The following is a 23,736-nucleotide window of genomic DNA, read 5'->3' as shown; positions in this document are numbered from 1 at the left end:
TTGCTGAGTGTTGTGTAAGAAACACAATATTTAAAATAATTTCAATGAAACAATATATGTTGAAATTGCTGAGAAAAGAATATTAATTTAAAATATCTTTTAATAGACTTGTGGATGACAAAACATATTGTTTCTAGAGAAAGAATAGTTGGATGTAAACACATATTGTTGCTCCAAAGACAATAGTTGGGAAATATTGTCTCCAAAGAGACAAAGGTGAAATTGTCTCTAAAGAGACAACATTACTTTTGTTTCATATTGTCTTACAAAGACAATATTTTACGACATATTTTAAGACACTCGGTTAAAGATGATATTAGAGACAATACACAACTTTTTTATTGTCTCTGATTATGACAATTGAATAACAATTTGTCTTTAAAAATGTCTTTAAACACCCCTCTATGCAGTAGTGATGGCTTCTTCAATGGTGAACGAAGGGAATGAGGGGCCTGAAACGTATGCAAAACAAAAATTCATCAGCTATAGTGCATGCATTGAAGATAATTTTTAAATTTAAGGTAATGATACCAAATGAGGAAATTCATACGAATATACCTCGATTTCAGATCGAAGGCATCCGTGCAAGGCCACAATAGGATAAGCCAGAGCTTCACTCCAATTTTCACATACTGCTACCATGGATGCCGACATCGAAATAGACCGTGCCTTGGCTCCCACCTAGCAAATGCTTCCTGCAATTAACATGTACAATCACTGCTTTCAGACGATCCATTTAACATTCTTTAATTTCAAAAGTTGAAATGGCTACCACTTAATTAGTTTCTTCTAATAACTATATATTTTTATGGTTTACCAAAGAATCGTCGGTAGCCTTTGAGTCCAGCACAGACTTGTATCCTCTGTGTACAATATCTTCTGACTCATCTTCCACCTTCTCATCAGTACGGTATCCGCTGAAATATTTATCCACATATCCTAACATCAAATATATCATGCCCATTACATTAGTCGGATATTTTAACAAGTTAATCTACCGAACTGATAACAAGCCACACCAATCAAAGCGTACTAGTAGTTCATCTGTAACAGCCCATTGCGAAAAACGCAAATTTTACGCTGAAGAAAACGTTACATTTTCATCACAATCAAAACAAGGATTTCTAACCTCAATTGTTTTCGTTCGATTTTCTTACCCTGCAGAGATTTCCCCAAGCCTTGTAACTTCCTGACAGTGGAATTGTGAAGATCCTCGCCAGCCCAAGCGGGGAAGATGAGCAGACTTACAACCAAACACACTCCACATCCGATGAGTATGGTGGCGAAGCGTTCGTATGGCATGCGCGCTATATTCTCCACTCGATATCCAGAGACCGTTATCATCCTGAATGTGAGCAGGAATATAAGCACTGCATAGTCAAATTTATTCTTGAGGGAACGAAAGAAACGGGCATACGTGGTAGCCGCTCCTGCAAAATGAGTGTAGCGGAGTACTAATTGAGATTTGGTGAATGCAACAAGGTGATTCCAAGAGAGCACAAAAACTCACCCACGATGAAGAGGGAAGATCCCACTACAAACGCCTTTCCTCGCACTACCTTCTCTGACACGTGGCAAACGAGGAAGGCAAGAAATGCAGCCACCATGGTTCCAATTCCTCTGTTGAGGCCTTTCTTCATGGTAGCCCCTGCTCAAGCAGCAACAACAGCCATTCTAAATGTTAGTCGATTAGGGTGAAAAAGATGGTTGCGTGGGAAACAATCGAACAAGGGGTAAATTAAATTAAACTAACTCATACCCACAGAGAATTTGAGAACGACAACGACAGTCATGACTGCCCAAATTGCATGGTTACCAAATCCCACCCTGCGAAATAATCGATCCCACAGAAATAACAGCGAAACCGATGACAATGCCAACCCAACTTTTATAGCATGCGTAATCCTTCTGGGATCCTCTCTTCCAACATCCATTATGTTTCTACACCACCCCATCAAAACATTGCTTATATTTAACCAAAATTTTCTTAGAAATCCCTCGTTTCGAGACTCATTGTAGCTAATTTCTTCATTAGACGTACTGATGTTAGTTCTACATTCGCCGCTGCCAAGAGACGCCATGGTACACAAAATCGATTCAATCAAATTTCAGATACAAGAGCTTAAATTTCAAGTAGAGGAGATCCAGCCAACCTGATTTATAATGTAATTTAATCTTGGTCTGAACAGTTACACGAGCGCTCAGAAACTCCGAACACCCTGGCTAAAATGTTGGAGCACCTTGTAAATGAGCTCAATTGTAGTAAGGAAGCAGATCTTATAAATTCTGAGGATCGAGAGAACCGTTCATTTCTTCTTGCGGTTGCCTTACAAGATGGAAGAGAAAAATCTCGGCTTCTCGAATGAATCGGCCTTTGCATTTCTTGTTTTACTAATGGCAGAGATAATACTTGTCACGGAGAGGGAGAGGGAGATGATTGAGTTACTTTATTTTCATTGTCACCGAGATAATACTTGTGAATTCTGGGTGGGTGATCTTGTATTTCCGGTTCTTTTTTGGTGAATTGTATTCCTAGATTATTAATCATTAATAGAAAAGGCTATTATAAATTTTTTTTTTAAAAATTATTTTTATATGCAAATATATAGTCTTATAAAATTTAAACGTCTTTCGTTGAAAGTTATTATAGGGAGATTTTATATTATCATTTTTTCTAAATAAGAATATATATTAGTTTTAAATTTTAAATTCCATTCTATGGATTGTTCTTTTCGAAATTTGGATGAAATTGTATGATTTCTTTTTCTTTTTTCTTACTTTATGTATGATGGATAATAGACTTTATTCTACCATGTAAGCCAAGAATGGCTTATAAAGTGGGATCAATTAAGGGACTTTAGATTTAATAATTATCAAGTGATAGATTCTTGATTACAAGAATCTTTAAAGAGTAATATCTATTACTTTTAGATTTTATTGGATGATTTTTTTCCTAGGTGTTCAATATCAAATTTCATGATCTGTCATTTGTCTTGTCATATTTCCCATTTCTAATATTGGATGAGATAGTTTGTGCAAAAACCTTACAAAATTAAATCTATAAATAATATACGCAACCAATAGCTAGATCATAGATTTTGATTGTTTTTGTACTACTTCGAGATATAGTATTTGAATTTTTTTATTAATATTTTATAAAAATATAAATACATAATTAAAATAAATTTTTAGTTTAAATCTTAAAAGAACTACTTTAGTCTAAATTAATCTAAATAATAGTTGAATATATTCTTAACAATCCAAGATAATATAGTCCAACTTCATGCGATTAATTTTAAGGCGTTATATGATTTATTATGCCTAAGAAGGCAATCATCCCCTTACCATCAAATATTATTATGTGGCTAAAGGAGTTTCATATTTGATGTCACATTTATTATGTATAACACTAGCAGTCCAAAATGGGCGACTAGCCAAGTGAGAACAACCATAGTGAAGGAAACACTATCACCTGACAGATAGCTCACTGACCCAAATCATAAACAACAAATTAGCTGCCCATTATCATAAAAAATAAGTACCTACAAGAATTTGTCAATCTACTATCAAACCATTATAGTCTATAGTGTCATACAAGTTACCAACAAGAAAACTAATTAGGCTACCAACATTAAAGTTCATATAAAAAGTTTCCATATTGGCCACACAAGATCAAAGTTTAACCATCATAACAATATTTAAAAATTAGCACAAAATGAGGCCAAGTAGTCGTTCTTTCTTCTCATCAGGGGGTTGGTTTCCCTTGCTACACATTCAACATGTCATTTAATTGGAACCTATAGAGTCTATAGGTGCTTTCCTCATCTTCCTCCACCTTACCTCCCATCTTCCTTGATTGAAGAAGCTAAAGAATGGTTACTACAAAATGCATAAACTTTACAAAAAAAATCGACCAAAGTGGTGAACCTCATATTCAAATAAATTAGCAGGTTCTTTTTCTTTTTCATCTTGGTCCACAATGTCTTCAATTTAGCTTCAACCTATTTGAAAGTAATTTGATCCAAATTGGTGGGTGGGTTGGGGTCTTGAACAAGGGGGTGCATGGGACAAGTAAAAGGGGTCAAGGGTTGGACAGGGGGTTTCTTAGGGGGAGGGGAAATAAGGGCGTCCTCCTTAGGCCTCTTGAGAGGGGAAGTAGATGTCATGGATGAGTTATCATTTGTGCCTAGGTTATCATCCTTTCTCATGAGATTTTCCATGCCCATACTAAGTGTAGCCAAAACATGGGTGTTTATATCTGAGAAGGCTTTTGCAGTATCTTGGAGTATACCATGTTGTTCTTTAATATAGAAGTTCCTCCTAAAATCTTGGAGCACCTTATAAATGAGCTCAATTGTAGTAAGGAAGCAGATCTTATAAATTCTGAGGATCGAGAAAACCGTTCATTTCTTGTTGCGGTTGCCTTACAAGATGGAAGAGAAAAAACTCGGCTTCTCGAATGAATCGGCCTTTGCATTTCTTGTTTTACTAATGGCAGAGATAATACTTGTCATAGAGAGGGAGAGGGAGATGATTGAGTTACTTTATTTTCATTGTCACGGAGATAATACTTGTGAATTCTGGGTGGGTGATCTTGTATCTCCGGTTCTTTTTTGGTGAATTGTATTCCTAGATTATTAATTATTAATAGAAAAGGCTATTATAAAAAATTATTTTATATGCAAATATATAGTCTTATAAAATTTAAACATCTTTCGTTGAAAGTTATTATAGGGAGATTTTATATTATCATTTTTTCTAAATAAGAATATATATTAATTTTAAATTTTAAATTTCATTCTATGGATTGTTCTTTTCGAAATTTGGATGAAATTGTATGATTTCTTTCTCTTTTTTCTTACTTTATGTATGATGGATAATAGACTTTATTCTACCATGTAAGCCAAGAATGGCTTATAAAGTGGGATCAAGTAAGGGACTTTAGATTTAATAATTATCAAGTGATAGATTCTTGATTACAAGAATCTTTAAAGAGTAATATCTATTACTTTTAGATTTTATTGGATGAGTTTTTTCCTAGGTGTTCAATATCAAATTTCATGATCAGTCATTTGTCTTGTCATATTTCTCATTTCTAATATTGGATGAGATAGTTTGTGCAAAAACCTTACAAAATTAAATCTATAAATAATATACGCAACCGATAGCTAGATCATAGATTTTGATTGTTTTTGTACTACTTCGAGATATTGTATTTGAATTTTTTTATTAATATTTTATAAAAATATAAATACATAATTAAAATAAATTTTCAGTTTAAATCTTAAAAGAATTACTTTAGTCTAAATTAATCTAAATAATAGTTCAATATATTCTTAACAATCCAAGATAATATAGTCCCACTTCATGCGATTAATTTTAAAGCGTTATATGATTTATTATGCCTAAGAAGGCAATCATCCCTTTTCCATCAAATATTATTATGTGGCTAAAGGAGTTTCATATTTGATGTCACATTTATTATGTATAACACTAGCAGTCCAAAATGGGTGACTAGCCCAGTGAGAACAACCATAGTGAAGGAAAGACTATCACCTGACAGATAGCTCACTGACCCAAATCATAAACAACAAATTAGCTACCCATTATCATAAAAAATAAGTACCTACAAGAATTTTTCAATCTACTATCAAAACCATTATAGTCTATAGTGTCATACAAGTTACCAACAAGAAAACTAATTAGGCTACCAACATTAAAGTTCATATAAAAATTTTCCATATTGGCCACACAAGATCAAAGTTTAACCATCATAACAATATTTAAAAATTAACACAAAATGAGGCCAAGTAGTCATTCTTTCTTCTCATCAGGGGGTTGGTTTCCCTTGCTGCACATTCAACATGTCATTTAATTGGAACCTATAGAGTCTTTAGGTGCTTTCCTCATCTTCCTCCACCTTACCTCCCATTTCCCTGACTGAAGAAGCTAAAGAATGGTTACTGCAAAATGCATAAACTTTACAAAAAAAATCAACCAAAGTGGTGAACCTCATATTCAAATAAATTAGCAGGTTCTTTTGCTTTTTCATCTTGGTCCACAATGTCCTCAATTTAGCTTCGACCTATTTGAAAGTACTTTGATCCAAATTGGTGGGTGGGTTGGGGTCTTGAACAAGGGGGTGCATGGGACAAGTAAAAGGGGTCAAGGGTTGGACAGGGGGTTTCTTAGGGGGAGGGGAAATAAGGGGGTCCTCCTTAGGCCTCTTGAGAGGGGAAGTAGATGTCATGGATGAGTTATCATTTGTGCCTAGGTTATCATCCTTTCTCATGAGATTTTCCATGCCCATAGTAAGTGTAGCCAAAACATGGGTGTTTATATCTGAGAAGGCTTTTGCAGTATCTTGGAGTATACCATGTTGTTCCTTAATATAGATGTTCCTCCTAGATTTTTGCTCCTACTTAGCATCATGGGTTCCTTTTTTTCCAATCCCCTTAGACACAAAATCCCAGTCTATCTCTTCCAGGCTATCTTTTATTTCATCTTGCTTTTCTTCCACATGTCCACATTTCTCTGATGTAATACTAGAACTTTCAATTATGTTATTTTAGACATTTCAGGGTGTGGATGTAGGTGAGGTTAGGATGGAATTAATTAACTAGGGGTGGTTAGGATGGAATTAATTAAGTCTAAAGTAAGTGAGGAGAAAGAGAAACATGCAAGGAAAAAACCAAAAAAGCTAGAAGGTTCTAGTACATCGATAATGAGGAGGACGAAAATGTTACTAAATGCCCCCTAAAGATGCAAGAAGTTTCTCAAGATAAAGATATATCCCATGTTTTGGCTAGTTTCAGTTTGGAGTAGCTAGATCTCACAGCTTTTTATATGGGTGGCTAGGCTGGACAACCTGTGAGATCCAGATTGTCCAAACTGAAACTAGTTGAAACATGAGATATACCTTTATAATGACTAAACTTCCTCCGTCATCAGTGGGGACTTAGTAGAATTTTCCTTCTCATCATCGTTGATGCACTGGAACCTCCTAGTTTTCTATTTTTTCCTCGCATGTTTCCCTTTCTCCTCACTTTCTCTAGACTTGGAGTTAGAGGGTGAAATTACAAAGTTGTGTCACCTTTCAGGCTGACTTATCAGAAAAACTTGTAGAAAATTGTTAATTCTTCATAGTCTACTATTTTGCGCCAAACCTGTGTATTTCATATTCCAATGGTCATTGCATTTTTGAACACTAACCATCGATCTTAAATTAACGATCATGATTAAAACATTATAAATTTTCTTTAAAACTTCATCCATGAGTCCCTCCGTGTACACGTATTTTTTAATCATTCTGTCACTATGATTATTTTCCTTGTAACTTTTTATAGTGACATAACAATGAGCGTTGATCTCTCTTTTGATCTGATGGCAAAAATAAAATATATTAATTCTCTATTTTCTTTATGATGCGGGTCCACTTTCCAACTAGGTACACCATGGTGAATAGTTGCAACTATTTTATTACTTGGAGGATTTAACATTGACCTAGTTTTGATTCGTGAAATGTAATGGCCCATAGGACACATGTCTTTTTGTCACTTTTTTGTAATGATTAAAGCATGTTCATCTTTTCATAATGATATAGTGACGAGTGTAGATGTTCTTTTGATCTGACAATGAATAAGATGCATCATTGAATACTCATATTTCCATCATTAAAACTTCATCCATTGATCTGGTCTTTATCAATGATCTGGATTTGATCTTCTAAACCATTTGACTTGTCAACTGGCCAATAGTGTGCATTCTTTCATTCCTTTGAATTTTCTCCACCATGTAGCTTATTATGATTGCATATGAACCGTTCATGTACTAAATCGATGATGCATATTTTCTTATCTTCATATTTTGACTCTAGGAGGGTTCTGAATCTTTTCTTCTGCATGAACTACTTCTTCTGCTCACTGATCTTTCTTATCTGCAATGTCTTTCATGGAAACCATAACATAATGTTGAATCTTTTTGTTGATCATGGTTGGAAAAAATCAATAGAAGGTCTAGACCTTCTTCTCATCGAGATGACACATAAAACCTCTCAAACCCTAATCACCTAGCTTTGAATTGATGCATTGTTCATATTATTCTCAGCATTAGGTTAGCTCATTTGAAGGAATGATGAGAAGATAGATAATCCTATGGGAAATATAGACCTAGACTTGAAACATTGATACTTGATTTGACTACAAAACACTGAAACAAAAAGATATGAACTGAAACTTGGGCAACAGCTGACTCTGGATGGGTATTTAAGCATGATAATGGTTGAAAGAAATCCAACAATCTTTGGTTCTGCACAAAAGGTGACAACTTAAAAACAGAACAAAAAAAAAAAAAAAAAAAAAAAACTAAACTAGGAAAGCAACAACAAACTACCTAAGAAAGCAAGCAACTAAGCTAAAGCAAACTGCATGTTACCTACCTATCTAACTACTATGCAAGGGTTATCTACTTCCAATTTTGCATTTGATACAACTTCAAATCCTTCTCATTATAGGAACATAGTAGGGTATCTCCAGTGGGATATTCCAATTTGAAAGAATTATTCTGATTCACTTAAATGATCTAAAATGGCCCTTTCCACAAAGACTAAAACTTCGAGTGCATACCTCTTGGCTCATGTCTCTTATCCCATAGCAACCCCAAATCACCTTTCATAAATTTTCTAGGCCTTGTTCTTCTATCAAATAGACTTTTGATTCTTCCCTAGTGTTCAGTGATTTTATCAACCATCTCTTCTCTTTCCTCTTGCAGTTTGCTAAGTTACAAGATCATCTTCTCTAATCCATCTTTTAAATCATCCTCTTTAATCATAGTCTTTAGTTTACATGTAGAAAGCTCTAAGGGTAGTGGCAAATTAGCTTCCACTCCATAGACTAACTGAAAAGGTGAAATACCAATAGCCATTTTAGGTACCAATTGCCCTTTTAGGTGTGGTCCTATCAACCCATAAAGCATCATGAATCTTATTATGCCCATTTTTTCATTATTTGAGACCAATTTCTTTAAAATATTAATCAGATTCTTATTACCAAACTCACCATGCCCATTTCCTTAATAAAAATAGTCAAAGGAATGTCCAACTTGAATACCATTATCATAGCAAAATCCAATAATTTATAAAGAGGAAAAATTAGATGTATTATCCATTATCAATTTTATAGAAAGCCTAAACCTAATAAATATATGCTCTTTAAGGAATTCACATAGTACTTCTGATGAATTCTTCTTCATTGGCTTTACTTCAACCCATTTACTAAAATAATTTGTGGCAATTAGCACGTAAGAGTGTCCTTGACTAGAAGGAGGATTAAGTGGACCTATAAAATATAAACCCCATTCATTGAAAGGGGCTTCAACTACCATTGGCCTAAGAGGTAGAATAGCAAGTTGAGGTTTACCAGAAAACATCTTGCATTTCTCACAAGTAACCACCCACTTATATGCATCTTTATACATGTAAGGCCAATAATAACCTCACCTCAAAATTTTAAATGCAGTAACAGTAGAATAAAAGTGTCCTCCACATGCTTCATTATGAAAAGATGTCAACAATTTTACCTATTTCTCTTTATCCACACATCTCAAAAATGTTCCATCAATTGCTTTTTTGTACAAGACATCATCATGAATCACATACTTCAAGATTTTTGTTTTTAGAACCCTTCTTTTCTTAGTAATCAATCCATCAAGGAATTCACCATATATCATAAAATAAGTAATGTTTGAGAACCAAGGATCCTAAAGGCTTACCATTAGAACTTTTGGAATATCTTCTTCTTTGAATTGTTGATCCTCTACCAAGGCTTTACAAATTGTATTACTTCCTACAAGTTTTGTTGGCTTAATTTCTATATCATATTCTTTGACTTTTTCTATCCATACTCCTCTATTATTACAACCAACCTCTTGTTCCATCAGAATACTTTTTGTTGTAGGATCTGGCACATATATTATTGAATGAGAATGTAGCACATAAAACCTAAAAAATTTAAGGGCTCTCACCATTGCATATACATGTTTTTCCATCTATGAGTATATCAATTCTTGATTCTTCAATGGTATACTCATGAAAGCAATTTGAGCTTGTATTCTTTCTTTATTCTCTTTCATCAATATAGTTGACATAGTATGTTCTAAGGAATAACAGTAAATAATGGATTCTTTAGTGTAGTTAGGATGGACAAGAACATGGGCTTTGGCTATGGAACTCTTGATATCTTCAAAAGTCTTTTCCCAACATCATTCCATTTTAAAGTTGTATTTTATTTTATCATACCAACTATACATTTAATTATTTTAGAGAAGTCAGGCATAAATCTCCTCAAGAAATTTACTTGACCAAAGAAGGACTTTGCTCTAGTTTTACTCAATGAAAGACTTAATTGTTGAATGACTTTAACTCTGCCTAGATAAATCATCACTCCTTCTTGGGATACAATATGAGCAAGCGGCTTGCCTTCTGTCACACAAAATACTAATTCAACACCCACCCCCCCAAAAGTTATATTGGTCAAATATATTTCAACACTTTGGGTCCTCTAATTCTAGAACAAGTGGATTCTTTAATTTCTGGTCCGTGTCCACCATATTAGTTATAGGAATGTTCTTTCTGTTGGAATTCTTTCTTTGACTTTCAACATCTTTATTGATCCCCTTTTTGGGTTGAGGCATTCAGTGAACTGTGCACATCATGATTCACATTATCCACAAAATTTTCAAGATGGAGAGTCTCTTTATCAAAATCCTCATCATCCTCCTCTTGATTAATCACTTTTTCCTCCTTTTTCATGTCATTCTGACGAAGGCCTTGGTTGTCATGAGAATGGGATGAAATAGGGGAAGGACAATTATTGAGAGGCTTGTATATTTTGTCCATCGAACCACCAAAATACTCACTATCCCCATCATCCACCATCTTCAATATCTTTCCATCCTCCTCACTTCACCTTCTAACTCTATTTTTCTATCCTTTTAACCGATATTTTTCTTCTTCCTCTTACTCATTTCACTCTTAATATCACCCAACTCTTCCATAATTCCTTTTCCCTTACCTTTATTTCTAGAAGGAAATTTCTAGCTTTTATCCTTATTAAACACCAAGGACCTCGCAAGGTTTAATTTCACTTTTTTCCACTATGTAATCATAAATTAAAACCATTAAACCTTGGCGCAAAATGGGTTTATGTGGATTCTCTCTATGAGCCTTGATACTATGAGTGAGAGAGAAGAGCTAACAAAAAGGAAAGAAAACTCATTTCTTAAACCTAAATTATTTAAAAGGGTGAAATAGTAGTTGTGGGTGTTAGCCCTTATTCTAGTAAAGTGCAAAATCTAATATTTGTATCATAAAATGCTCAAACTTTGTTGATAGGGTGGGATTTCTACTTGTTTCCATGTCCATTAAAGTTTCCTAAGTATAAAACCCTAGGTGAAACTCTTGAAAACCTTTACCACGTTATAATTTTGAGTTACTTTTTGAAATCAATTAATGAAGGGTCGATTGTCATGTTTAAGGCCCCTTTGTTTTCCCAGCAGTCAAAACTTTTTAATGTTTCTGGTCTCACTGTGGTCATAAAAATCCCTAAGTCCTTTTTCACAGGTGCAATAATTTTTCATTCAAATATGAGTATAGTATGATGTCGGGTTTCAAGCTGAGGGATTTTTCAGTATTCATTGCTCTTGCTTCTTCCCCAATTTTTTTGCGCAAAAAATGCTTGAGTCAAGTTTGTGTGAGAAATATCGTTTGGGTTATGCATCAACTTTCCTAGAAAATTCATAGGATCCATCCCCAATTCAAAAGTAAATTTTTTAGACACCTAAATCTATTTACATCACTAGGTAATCTTATTTAGTAGTCTCCTAGGACATTACTAATTAAATATTTATTATTTAATTAATTAATCATCATCCCCTAGTTAATTTATTTATTTAATTGACTATAGTCCAATTGATAAAATCAAATGATAACACAAAATCAATCTATCAATTAAATCCATATTCCTCTATTAAATTAAATAAATCCTCAAACCTATTTAATTTAATCCCACATCCCCCATATTATTAAATAAATTATCCAAACCCCTAAAAATATCCCTAAACCCAACCTTTACCCCTAATCCAACTCATCCACCCATACTAACCTTACTTGGCCACCTAACTAACCCATCCCATCAAAGCTAAGCCACTTGCCCCCTAATCCCCTTTCTAAACTAAGTTTAATTCCCCTCCTAAACATGTGCACAACTTTAAGCAAAGGGTTGAAACTTGCTAACCCAAGCTAAAGTCAAAAAGTCTCCCTTATCCTCTTCCATCCCTATCCAAGAGCATTTATGGCTCTTACATACCATTAATACCTCTTGCATGCCATTAAATACCTCTTACATCCCTCTTACACACTCATCCTCCCTCATTACTCCCTTTGACCAACCATTATCCCATCCCCTCATATTGATCCTCCTTGTGACAAGTGTCACTTCCCTATTGGCTCTAAACAAGCACAATCCATGTGCTTCCCTTTGAAAGCATCATAGCCCTTCCTCACCATTCTTCCATCCTTGCATCTTGACCCTCCATTTCACTACCCCTTAGCCTATAAATAAAGCCCTTCCCTCTCACAATCTATCAATCCACTTTTATGAAAACTTATAATGCCCCACTGACTACTACATCATAGCCATTTTACACCATCATAATGCTGAAATACATACACACCTCCAATTTTGAAACTCTCACCCATCTACACACTTGGTAAAAACCCCCACCCATTGGAAGCTTGAGTACATCATCAGCATACATCCCCTATCCATCAGGGACATATCTACGTCATAATAGGTTACACCCAAGGAGCTTACCATTCTTGGTTTGCCTTCCTTTTGGTGGTAACCTCGTCTTATTATAAGTTTTTACTTATTTACTTTTGTGAATGCTTTTACTAGTTAGTATTCAATATTATAGTACTAGATTAGGTGATACATTTTGGCACACCCAGTGGGAGTCCGCATTCGGGTCACTATAATCACACTTTTGTTTATTCATGTTTCAACTAACCAAACTAACATTTTGTGTCTTTTATGCATGTAGGTGTTCTTCTAAAAAAATTTGAAGGCACCAAAGTCCCTTGCCAAGAATTATGCTCCCAGCCATAAAATCAAATTTTAGTTTCACCAACATTTTAGAACCCTTGGTTCGCAATCCCGTAACCACAAAATTGTAAACTCATATTTGTGAGATCGTGATCCTCAACCCACGAGAACACAACCTTGTGAAGGAGAAATCACCCTTCTCCCCAAACCCCACCACTACATGCCATTAAAAACATCCGAGTTGTCATACCCGCTGACTCTATTCCCATGGGAATGCTAATTTTTACCAGCAGGATCGCTGTAAAAACCTACATGAATGTTTCACCTATTTATTAAATCATTGTACCCCACTTTTTCCCCTCCACTATCGAACCCACAGATAAATTTGTCAGTGGGAAAGTGTCCCCATAAACCCATGTGATCATCGTTTTGCAAGATTGCCCTGTTACTTTCTTCTCACGACCCATTTTTTCGTAGTTTCACCAATTTTTTTCACTGCAATCCCGATACCTTTTAGCTTCGATCTTGCATTGTGGGATCGTAGTTTAAACCCATGAGTTTTCTGGATTGACAAACTAGTGGCAAACCTATAATCTTTTTTTGTTGCAAGTATTTGTGGGAGCAAAATACTAATAGGTTTTTGCAAGTTTCTTATAATGATTGCTTGAAAACCCATGTTTAAAAGCTTAAAAATGAACTATTCTTGCTTTTTCATGGAATGCATGTCTAAATATTATAATGTTTTTCATTGGAATGTTTGGATAGTTTAATTAAGAAAATCCACTCTTGAATGGCAAGTATTAAAAACTAAACCAGTGCGATGGACACTTCATTTAAAATGAAAATGAACATTATGTGAAAACACTTCCATTTTGGGGCTTAAAATAAATCCATCAAATCTTGAATGCTCTAAAGTAAAAATGTTCTGCTTCCCTTCTTTTAAAAGCTTTCATGCACGATTTACCTTTTGTTGACTCCATTTACTAGTCTTTGCTAGTCATGTAGATAAATTTGACAATGTGCTTAATCAGTTCTAGTTTTTTCTATCTACTGAAGTGATTTTGTACCTTCAAAAAAAGAGGAATGATGAAGTCTTCCAAAATATCAAGAGGGAACTTACTAGGTTTATGCTTAAACTCACCTTCTTCAATATCATGTCACAAGTATCTATGGTTGTAGAGTTCCTCAAGGACCACTTCATGATCTAGATTAATGAGGGAATAATGATTGTATATAAGGATGGTATACAACTAGTCCATTCTTTTGAAAATTATTCAAACATGCTAAATTAGGAAGAATGTGAAGCTTTAAGATAGCTCACTAAAGAGAGTCATTGATATCTAGAAAGTGAATGGGGCCATCCAACTGAAGTGGGACAAGGTAGGCCCAAGTTGGGAGACTACCAGTTACCCTCCTCAAGGTGTAGATCCTCTTATCAGTGCTTTTGAGAAAAATAAAGAAAAAACTAGCAACATTAATTTTGGTGCATTGGACTAGTCCTTCACGTGAAACAATATCATTTTGTTAATTCTTTGTTATCAACAAGATGTTTTTTTGTATATGATAAGCATTGTAACTTGTCACTATTTATTTTTTTATTCACTCATGAGATTACATGGCTTGGTTTCAAATTTAATATTCTTACATGATTGATAGTAATCATTATTTTGATGTTGTACATCAAGTTTTTTATGCCATGTATGTAGTTTATCCTTTATCTTATTATTGAAGAAATTAGATCAAAAGTAAGAATGAGTATAACTTTATCAATTTTTGGTAAATTTTTGAAAGTAAAACATGTACTTTTCATTCAGTTGACAACTATATAGCTCTACCAATTTGAGGTGGTCCCTAAAATTGGTAACAAAGTACTTCAAATAAGTATTTAGAGTAGACAGCGCATGATTTAGATATCTAATTATTTTTAAAAAAAAGTCCTCAATAATATATGATAGTTAAAAATACATATTAATCATTTTCATTATTTCTAGGATAAATATTAAAAATAAGTAAAAGGATAATATATATGTTCTACAATTTTTTGAAGTAGATAAAATTTAATTTAATTTTAACACAACTTAGTGATTAATTGGAGGAAGTTTATAAACATGTGTGAGGGAAGTGTAGTGGAATTAAACTCTAATAAGTAAGTCCAAATTTAAGGAAAATATCAAAAATAAAAACTTGCACAAAATTTAACTTATGCACAATGTCATTATAGAGAAAAAAAATAAGACATGTTACATAATTGTATACATGAGGTGGATAGTGTTCTCATCTATTTTAATTTTATTAAATATAGTAAACCTAAAAATAATTCTAACTATAATCCTAATGGTAAAATCTAAGTATTGATCATAATTATAAACACTAACCTTGACACTAAAATTTACTATTATGTGTCCCTAATTAGAGCCATAATGCATACTATGATCTAAATACAAAACCCTGAATTTTAACTCCAATCTCAAACACCCAAACAATAATTGTAGTGAGAATATTAAATAAATTAGGGTTATGATTTTTTATTATGCTTACAATCAAAGGCAAAATTTATGTAAGCATAAGGATTAATATTTTTCATTAAAGTTTATGGTGAGAATTTGTAGTATAGTTCAATTGTAGTTAGGTTTATGATTAATATTTTTTACAAAAAATAATATATTTAACCTTAACCTAAGTCTAAGTCTCTCCAACCCCAAATCCCATTTGCTAAACCCTAATCCTAATCCCACCCTAAATTATGATCCTAAATCATAATTTCTAATCACTATTATCAAACACTAATCCTAGCCCTTATTATTGAATCATAATCCTAAATGTTGGACTTCAACCCAAATTCTATCATAATTCAAACTCTACTCGTAGCTATAATACTAACCATGATGTAATATCATATCCTATTTCCATAAATAACTAAATAAATCTTAAATTATAAGCCTTAATTGTAATCCTAGTTCTAAATGCTACTCCCTAAATAATAAACTCCAATCCTAATCCCAATTACCACATCATAATCCGAAAAACAACACCCTAAATCTAAATCTAAACTATAATCCTAAATGATAAACATTAAATCATTATCCAATCCTTATGTTAAACCCTAATCCTAATTGCTAATCATCAAGTCTAAATATACAACCCTAATTCTAAATCCTAGCTCTAACTATTAAACCTAACCTTAATATAAATCCCAATCTTAACTATTATGCATATCCATACCATAACGCTCAATGTAATAATAACCATAAATGTTAAACCCTCATACAAAATGTAAAAGACTAACCTTGAATCCTAAATCTTAAGATAAACCCTAAGCCTAAATGTATAACCCTAATAACTTGTTATGAATGTTAAACCATGATCCTAATCCTAAATGTCAAACCCTAATGCTCACCCTAACCCTTAAATCCTTACTTTAACCCTTGTCCCAATAAAAAATAACCCTAAAAAAAGTCCTAATAATGTAATTCTAGGTATTAAAATTAAATTCTAATTTATAAAGCCTTCAATAGATTTAAATTAATTAATTAATATAAGATTTAGTATTATAAAAATGAGGTTTGAAGACTTAGAAAAAAATTATTTTACATGAAACGTTAATCAATTACAAATGTATTAAAATAAAAATAATATTTTACTCAAAGAGATTATTATAATTAAAAATAATAATTATGTCTTTCATTTTGTTATGAATTTCCTTGTGGAGGAACCTATTCAATTTCTTATAAGTTTCAAAAAAAACTATGACATTTTTCAACATTTCAAATCTTCTTCTTCCTTTTTCTTTTGAACCCATGAAATCGTTGGCATACACATTAATAATGACTTACTTCAACATTTGCAAATGTGCGGATGTAAATATTTGTGTGCACGCTTTATATAGCTATAAAATATGAATCCCTAGGTCCTTAGAAATCTTTCTATTCAAATCATTCATAACATTTAAAACAATTGGTTTCAAAACTTGAATATTTACTATTTATTCAAGGTTTTCCATTGTCTTGTTTGTAGGTGCCAGTAGTTGCATTGCAAACCTTTTGTTTGTTCTAAAAAAGTGTGCCCAAGGACTCTACACACCAACTTTCAAGTAAAAGGAAAGGTTTGAGATTCTTTTACTCTATTTTAAACCAAAAATAATAACTAATAATAAATATAAAAATAATTAAATTTACTTTTAAATATATTTAGATATAATCATAAATGAAATCTAGAAGTACATATCATGAAACAATGATGATATAAAGCAGATATTTGAAGGAAGAATGATATAGATATATTTAGAGAAAAGCGTATGAAAGAAGAGAACGATATTTTATAATCTGAAATATTTTTTGTCATGAATAAACATATATTTGATATTTGGACCATAAGAGGTAGTGGTCTCAAAGAGGTAATATCAAGAGTTATAGAGATGTAGATAGAGCTAGTAGAAACAAATAAAGAATAATCATGATATAAAATTATGTGATGAGATTATAATTATAATAATAAATAAGAATAGAAGGTATTATAGATTGATATTAGTAAATTAGAAAGAAGTGAAAATTAAAAATGTTATTTGACATCTGCTCAAACAAGATTGGAAGTAGGTGTAACAACTAGTCTTTGAAAAGTTTACAAAAATTTACCAATGTAATAATAATGTATATTGTTTTTAAATTGATTATTTGGTATAATTATAATATTATTCGATTAGACATGCATAGTGAAGTTAAGATATGTGCTCCTCTCAGAAATATTGGGATTAGGAGTAGCTCATGGTGTCAGCAAGATGATATGACAATTGTGAGAGAGACAAAAATGAGACTAACGTAAATAATTAATACATAAAATTTAATAATGCAACGATAGAATTTGACTTTGTTTTTGACAAGCTTAATTTTTTCCTTAGTGTATGATGTTAAAAATTGACTCCTCTATTAGAGTGTGAATTGAAGGGGAAAATCAGTCGACATTGTTGATATGTACACATCTTTCTGGCGTTCTTTCAAGACTGGGTCTCTGGATATAACTACGGGGAGAAGCAGAACTAGTTATGATTAAAGCCTCCTGATCCAACGTCGAAGGATTGTGAGGCTTGAATATTGCCATTTCCGCGAGCTCTTCCACGGCATGTACCACGTGCTCAAGCCTCGCTACGATCTCCACCACCAACCACACAAACGTAGCCAATGGAAGTGCTTCTCCAAATTCAACGCCGTGTCTCAGCATTAACCTCTTCTCGTCACTACTTTCTCCATGCCATTATCTTATTCTCGTCACCCACCTTACCTCCTCCTCTCTATTTTCATTCTCAAGTACGATTTTCTGACTCGGCGTTCTTCTTGTTGAATGGAATAAGAGCTTTGGTTGAGAATTCAAGGAAACTTGAAGATCCTCCAGTGCATGTTGAACTTCTTCCAATATTGGCTCAAAGTCATATATTCTCATTTGTTCAATGCAGCTTGACAGCTCTGCCAGTAATTTGGCTGCTTTGTGGGCGACGTTGGTGCATGGCTTCTTCAATGGTGAACAAAGGGAATGAGGGGCCTGAAACGTATGCAAAACAAAAATTCATCAGCTATAGTGCATGCATTGAAGATAATTTGTAAATTTAAGGTAATGATACCAAAAGAGGAAATGCATACGAATATACCTTGATTTCAGATCGAAGGCATCCGTGCAAAGCCACAATAGGATAAGCCAGATAACGAAGCTTCACTCCAATTTTCACATACTGCTACCATGGATGCCGACATCGAAATAGATTGTGCCTTGGCTCCCACCTAGCAAATGCTTCCTGCAATTAACATGTACAATCACTGCTTTCAGATGATCCATTTAACATTCTTTAATGTCAAAAGTTGTCATGGCTACCACTTAATTAGTTTCTTCTAATAACTATATATTTTTACGGTTTACCAAAGAATCGTCGGTAGCCTTTGAGTCCAGCACAGACTTGTATCCTCTGTGTATAATATCTTCTGACTCATCTTCCACCTTCTCATCAGTACGGTATCCGCTGAAATATTCATCCACGCATCCTAACATCAAATATATCATGCCCATTACATTAATCAGATATTTTAAAAAGTTAATCTACCGAATTTATAACAAGCCACACCAATCAAAGCGTACTAGTAGTTCACCTGTAACAGCCCATTGCGAAAAACACAAATTTTACGCTGAAGAAAACGTTACATTTTCATCACAATCAAAACAAGGATTTTTAACCTCAATTTCTTACCCTGCAGAGATTTCTGCAAGCCTTGTAAGTTCCTGACAGTGGAATTGTGAAGATCCTCGCCAGCCCAGGCGGGGAAGATGAGCAAACTTACAACCAAACACACTCCACATCCGATGAGTATGGTGGCGAAGCGTTCGTATGCCATGCGTGATATATTCTCCACTCGATATCCAGAGACCGTTATCATGCTGAATGTGAGCAGGAATATAAGCACTGCATAGTCAAATTTATTCTTGAGGGAATGAAAGAAACGGGCATACGTGGTAGCCACTCCTGGAAAATGAGTGTAGTGGAGTACTAATTGAGATTTGGTGAATGCAACAAGGTGATTCCAAGAGAGCACAAAAACTCACCCACAATGAAGAGGGAAGATCCCACTACAAACGCCTTTCCTCGCACTACCTTCTCTGACACGTGGCAAATGAGGAAGGCAAGAAATGCAGCCACCATGGTTCCAATTCCTCTGTTGAGGCCTTTCTTCATGGTAGCCCTTGCTCAAGCAGCAACAACAGCCATTCTAAATGTTAGTCGATTAGGGTGAAAAAGATGGTTGTGTGGGAAACAATCGAACAAGGGGTAAATTAAATTAAACTAACTCATACCCGCAGAGAATTCGAGAACGACAACGTCAGTCATGACTGCCCAAATTGCATGGTTACCAAATCCCACCCTACGAAATAATCGATCCCACAGAAATAACAGCGAAACCGATGACAATGCCAATCCAACTTTTATAGCATGCGTAATCCTTCTGGGATCCTCTCTTCCAACATCCATTATGTTTCTACACCACCCCATCAAAACATTGCTTATATTTAACCAAAATTTTCTCCGAAATCCCTCGTTTCAAGACTCCTTGTAGCTAATTTCTTCATTAAACGTACTGATGTTAGTTCTGCATTCGCCGCTACCATGAGACGCCATGGTACACAAAATCGATTCAATCAAATTTCAGATACAAGAGCTTAAATTTCAAGTAGAGGAGATCCAACCAACCTGATTTATAATGTAATTTAATCTTGGTCTGAATAGTTACACAAGCGCTCAGAAACTCCAAAGAAGAACACCCTGGCTAAAATCTTGGAGCACCTTATAAATGAGCTCAATTGTAGTAAGGAAGCAGATCTTATAAATTCTGAGGATCGAGAAAATCGTTCATATCTTCTTGCGGTTGCCTTACAAGATGGAAGAGAAAAAACTCAGCTTCTCGAATGAATCGACCTTTGCATTTCTTGTTTTACTAATGGCAGAGATAATACTTGTCACGGAGAGGGAGAGGGAGATGATTGAGTTACTTTATTTTCATTGTCACGGAGATAATACTTGTGAATTCTGGGTGGGTGATCTTGTATCTCTGGTTCCTTTTTGGTGAATTGTATTTCTAGATTATTAATTATTAATAGAAAAGGCTATTATAAATTTTTTTAAAAAATTATTTTTATATGCAAATATATAGTTTTATAAAATTTAAACATCTTTCGTTGAAATTTATTATAGAGAGATTTTATATTATCATTTTTTCTAAATAAGAATATATATTAATTTTAAATTTTAAATTCCATTCTATGGATTGTTCTTTTCGAAATTTGGATGAAATTGTATGATTTCTTTTTCTTTTTTCTTACTTTATGTATGATGGATAATAGACTTTATTCTACCATGTAAGCCAAGAATGGCTTATAAAGTGGGATCAAGTAAGGGACTTTAGATTTAATAATTATCAAGTGATAGATTCTTGATTACAAGAATCTTTAAAGAGTAATATCTATTACTTTTAGATTTTATTGGATGATATTTTTCCTAGGTGTTCAATATCAAATTTCATGATCTGTCATTTGTCTTGTCATATTTCCCATTTCTAATATTGGATGAGATAGTTTGTGCAAAAACCTTACAAAATTAAATCTATAAATAATATACGCAACCAATAGCTAGATCATAGATTTTGATTGTTTTTGTACTACTTCGAGATATAGTATTTGAATTTTTTTATTAATATTTTATAAAAATATAAATACATAATTAAAATAATTTTTCACTTTAAATCTTAAAAGAATTACTTTAGTCTAAATTAATCTAAATAATAGTTGAATATATTCTTAACAATCCAAGATAATATAGTCCAACTTCATGCGATTAATTTTAAGGCATTATATGATTTATTATGCCTAAGAAGGAAATCACCCCTTTACCATCAAATATTATTATGTGGCTAAAGGAGTTTCATATTTGATGTCACCTTTATTATGTATAACACTAGCAGTCCAAAATGGGTGACTAGGACAGTGAGAACAACCATAGTGAAGGAAACACTATCACTTGACAGATAGCTCACTGACCCAAATCATAAACAACAAATTAGCTTCCCATTATCGTAAAAAATAAGTACCTATAGGAATTTGTCAATCTACTATCAAAACCATTATAGTCTATAGTGTCATACAAGTTACCAACAAGAAAACTAATTAGGCTACCAACATTAAAGTTCATATAAAAAGTTTCCATATTGGCCACACAAGGTCAAAGTTTAACCATCATAACAATATTTAAAAATTAACACAAAATGAGGCCAAGTAGTCGGTCTTTCTTCTCATCAGGGGGTTGGTTTCCCTTGCTGCACATTCAACATGTCATTTAATTGGAACCTATAGAGTCTTTAGGTGCTTTCCTCATCTTCCTCCACCTTACCTCCCATCTTCCCTAACTGAAGAAGCTAAAGAATGGTTACTACAAAATGCATAAACTTTACAAAAAAAATCCACCAAAGTGGTGAACCTCATATTCAAATAAATTAGCAGGTTCTTTTGCTTTTTCATCTTGGTCCACAATGTCTTCAATTTAGCTTCAACCTATTTGAAAGTACTTTGATCCAAATTGGTGGGTGGGTTGGGGTCTTGAACAAGGGGGTGCATGGGACAAGTAAAAGGGGTCAAGGGTTGGACAAGGGGTTTCTTAGGGGGAGGGGAAATAAGGGGGTCCTCCTTAGGCCTCTTGAGAGGGGAAGTAGATGTCATGGATGAGTTATCATTTGTGCCTAGGTTATCATCCTTTCTCATGAGATTTTCCATGCCCATACTAAGTGTAGCCAAAACATGGGTGTTTATATCTGAGAAGGCTTTTGCAGTATCTTGGAGTATACCATGTTGTTCCTTAATATACAAGTTCCTCCTAGATTATTTGCTCCTACTTAGCATCATGGGTTCCTTTTTTTCCAATCCCCTTAGACACAAAATCCCAGTCTATCTCTTCCAGGCTATCTTTTATTTCATCTTGCTTTTCTTCCACATGTCCACATTTCTCTGATGTAATACTAGAACTTTCAATTATGTTATTTTAGACATTTCAAGGTGTGGATGTAGGTGAGGTTAGGATGGAATTAATTAACTAGGGGTGGGAGACATTCCCATAGAGATGTCTCAAATCTTAATAAGAAAAAAAGAGTGAAAAATAATGAGAGCCTGAAAGAACTAGATTCTAACTCTAAGTCTAAAGTAAGTGAGGAGAAAGAGAAACATGCAAGGAAAAAAACAAAAAGCTAGAAGGTTCTAGTACATCGATAATGAGGAGGACAAAAATGTTACTAAATCTCCCCTAAAGATGCAGGAAGTTTCTCAAGATAAAGAAATATCTCATGTTTTGTCTAGTTTTAGTTTGGACAAGCTAGATCTCACATCTTTTTATATGGGTGGCTAGGTTGGACAACCTGTGAGATCCAGATTGTCCAAACTGAAACTAGTTGAAACATGAGATATACCTTTATAATGACTAAACTTCCTCCATCATCAGGGGAGACTTAGTAGCATTTTCCTTCTCATCATCATTGATGCACTGGAACCTCCTAGTTCTCTATTTTTTCCTCGCATGTTTCCCTTTCTCCTCACTTTCTCTAGACTTGGAGTTAGAGGGTGAAAGTACAAAGTTGTGTCACCTTTCAGGTTGACTTATCAGAATGACAAAATTTGAGTTATTTTAATAGCGTTTCTAAAAATATATAACTTTTCTAACATTCTTCGAATTACAATCAAGATATTATTCAATTTCTAATTATAAAATTAAATCTAACAAATTGAATTAATGATTGACATTCAATTATATCTGTATAAATTTTTGACACTTTTTCAATTAAGATTAGATGTAAACCCTAATATTAATAATAATAATATTTTTTTAAAAAATAGGTCTATTTTATTTATTAGAGTTTGATCCTTAGTAAGGAGAATACCACACAAAAACTTAACTTTCATACAATACCACTATTAAATTGAACACCGCCAAAACTTAACCATCATATATTATTATTATATACTACTATTGAATATGATAGATCTTAACAAGGGGTGCAAGCGCCAAAGTTCTTGCCTCTAGTGTGGTGGGTTTTGGGGTAAGTGTTGAGTCAAATTGTACATT

General features: G+C 33.6%; 2 pseudogenes; both read right to left on the bottom strand.

Annotated features, from left to right (window-relative positions):
* Nucleotides 1-338: 338 nt before the first annotated feature.
* Nucleotides 339-2,081, bottom strand: LOC149563380 (aluminum-activated malate transporter 14-like; annotated as a pseudogene).
* Nucleotides 2,082-18,347: 16,266 nt separating this feature from the next.
* LOC149563379 (aluminum-activated malate transporter 14-like) lies at nt 18,348-20,106 on the bottom strand (annotated as a pseudogene).
* Nucleotides 20,107-23,736: the final 3,630 nt, after the last annotated feature.

Source organism: Cupressus sempervirens, chromosome 4 (assembly GCF_028749045.1).
Source record: "Cupressus sempervirens isolate cs-2001-9-10 chromosome 4, ASM2874904v1, whole genome shotgun sequence".
Classification (NCBI taxonomy): Eukaryota; Viridiplantae; Streptophyta; class Pinopsida; order Cupressales; family Cupressaceae; genus Cupressus; species Cupressus sempervirens.
The sequence above is the reverse complement of the archived record's forward strand: the minus strand, read 5'-3'. Positions and strand labels throughout refer to the sequence as shown.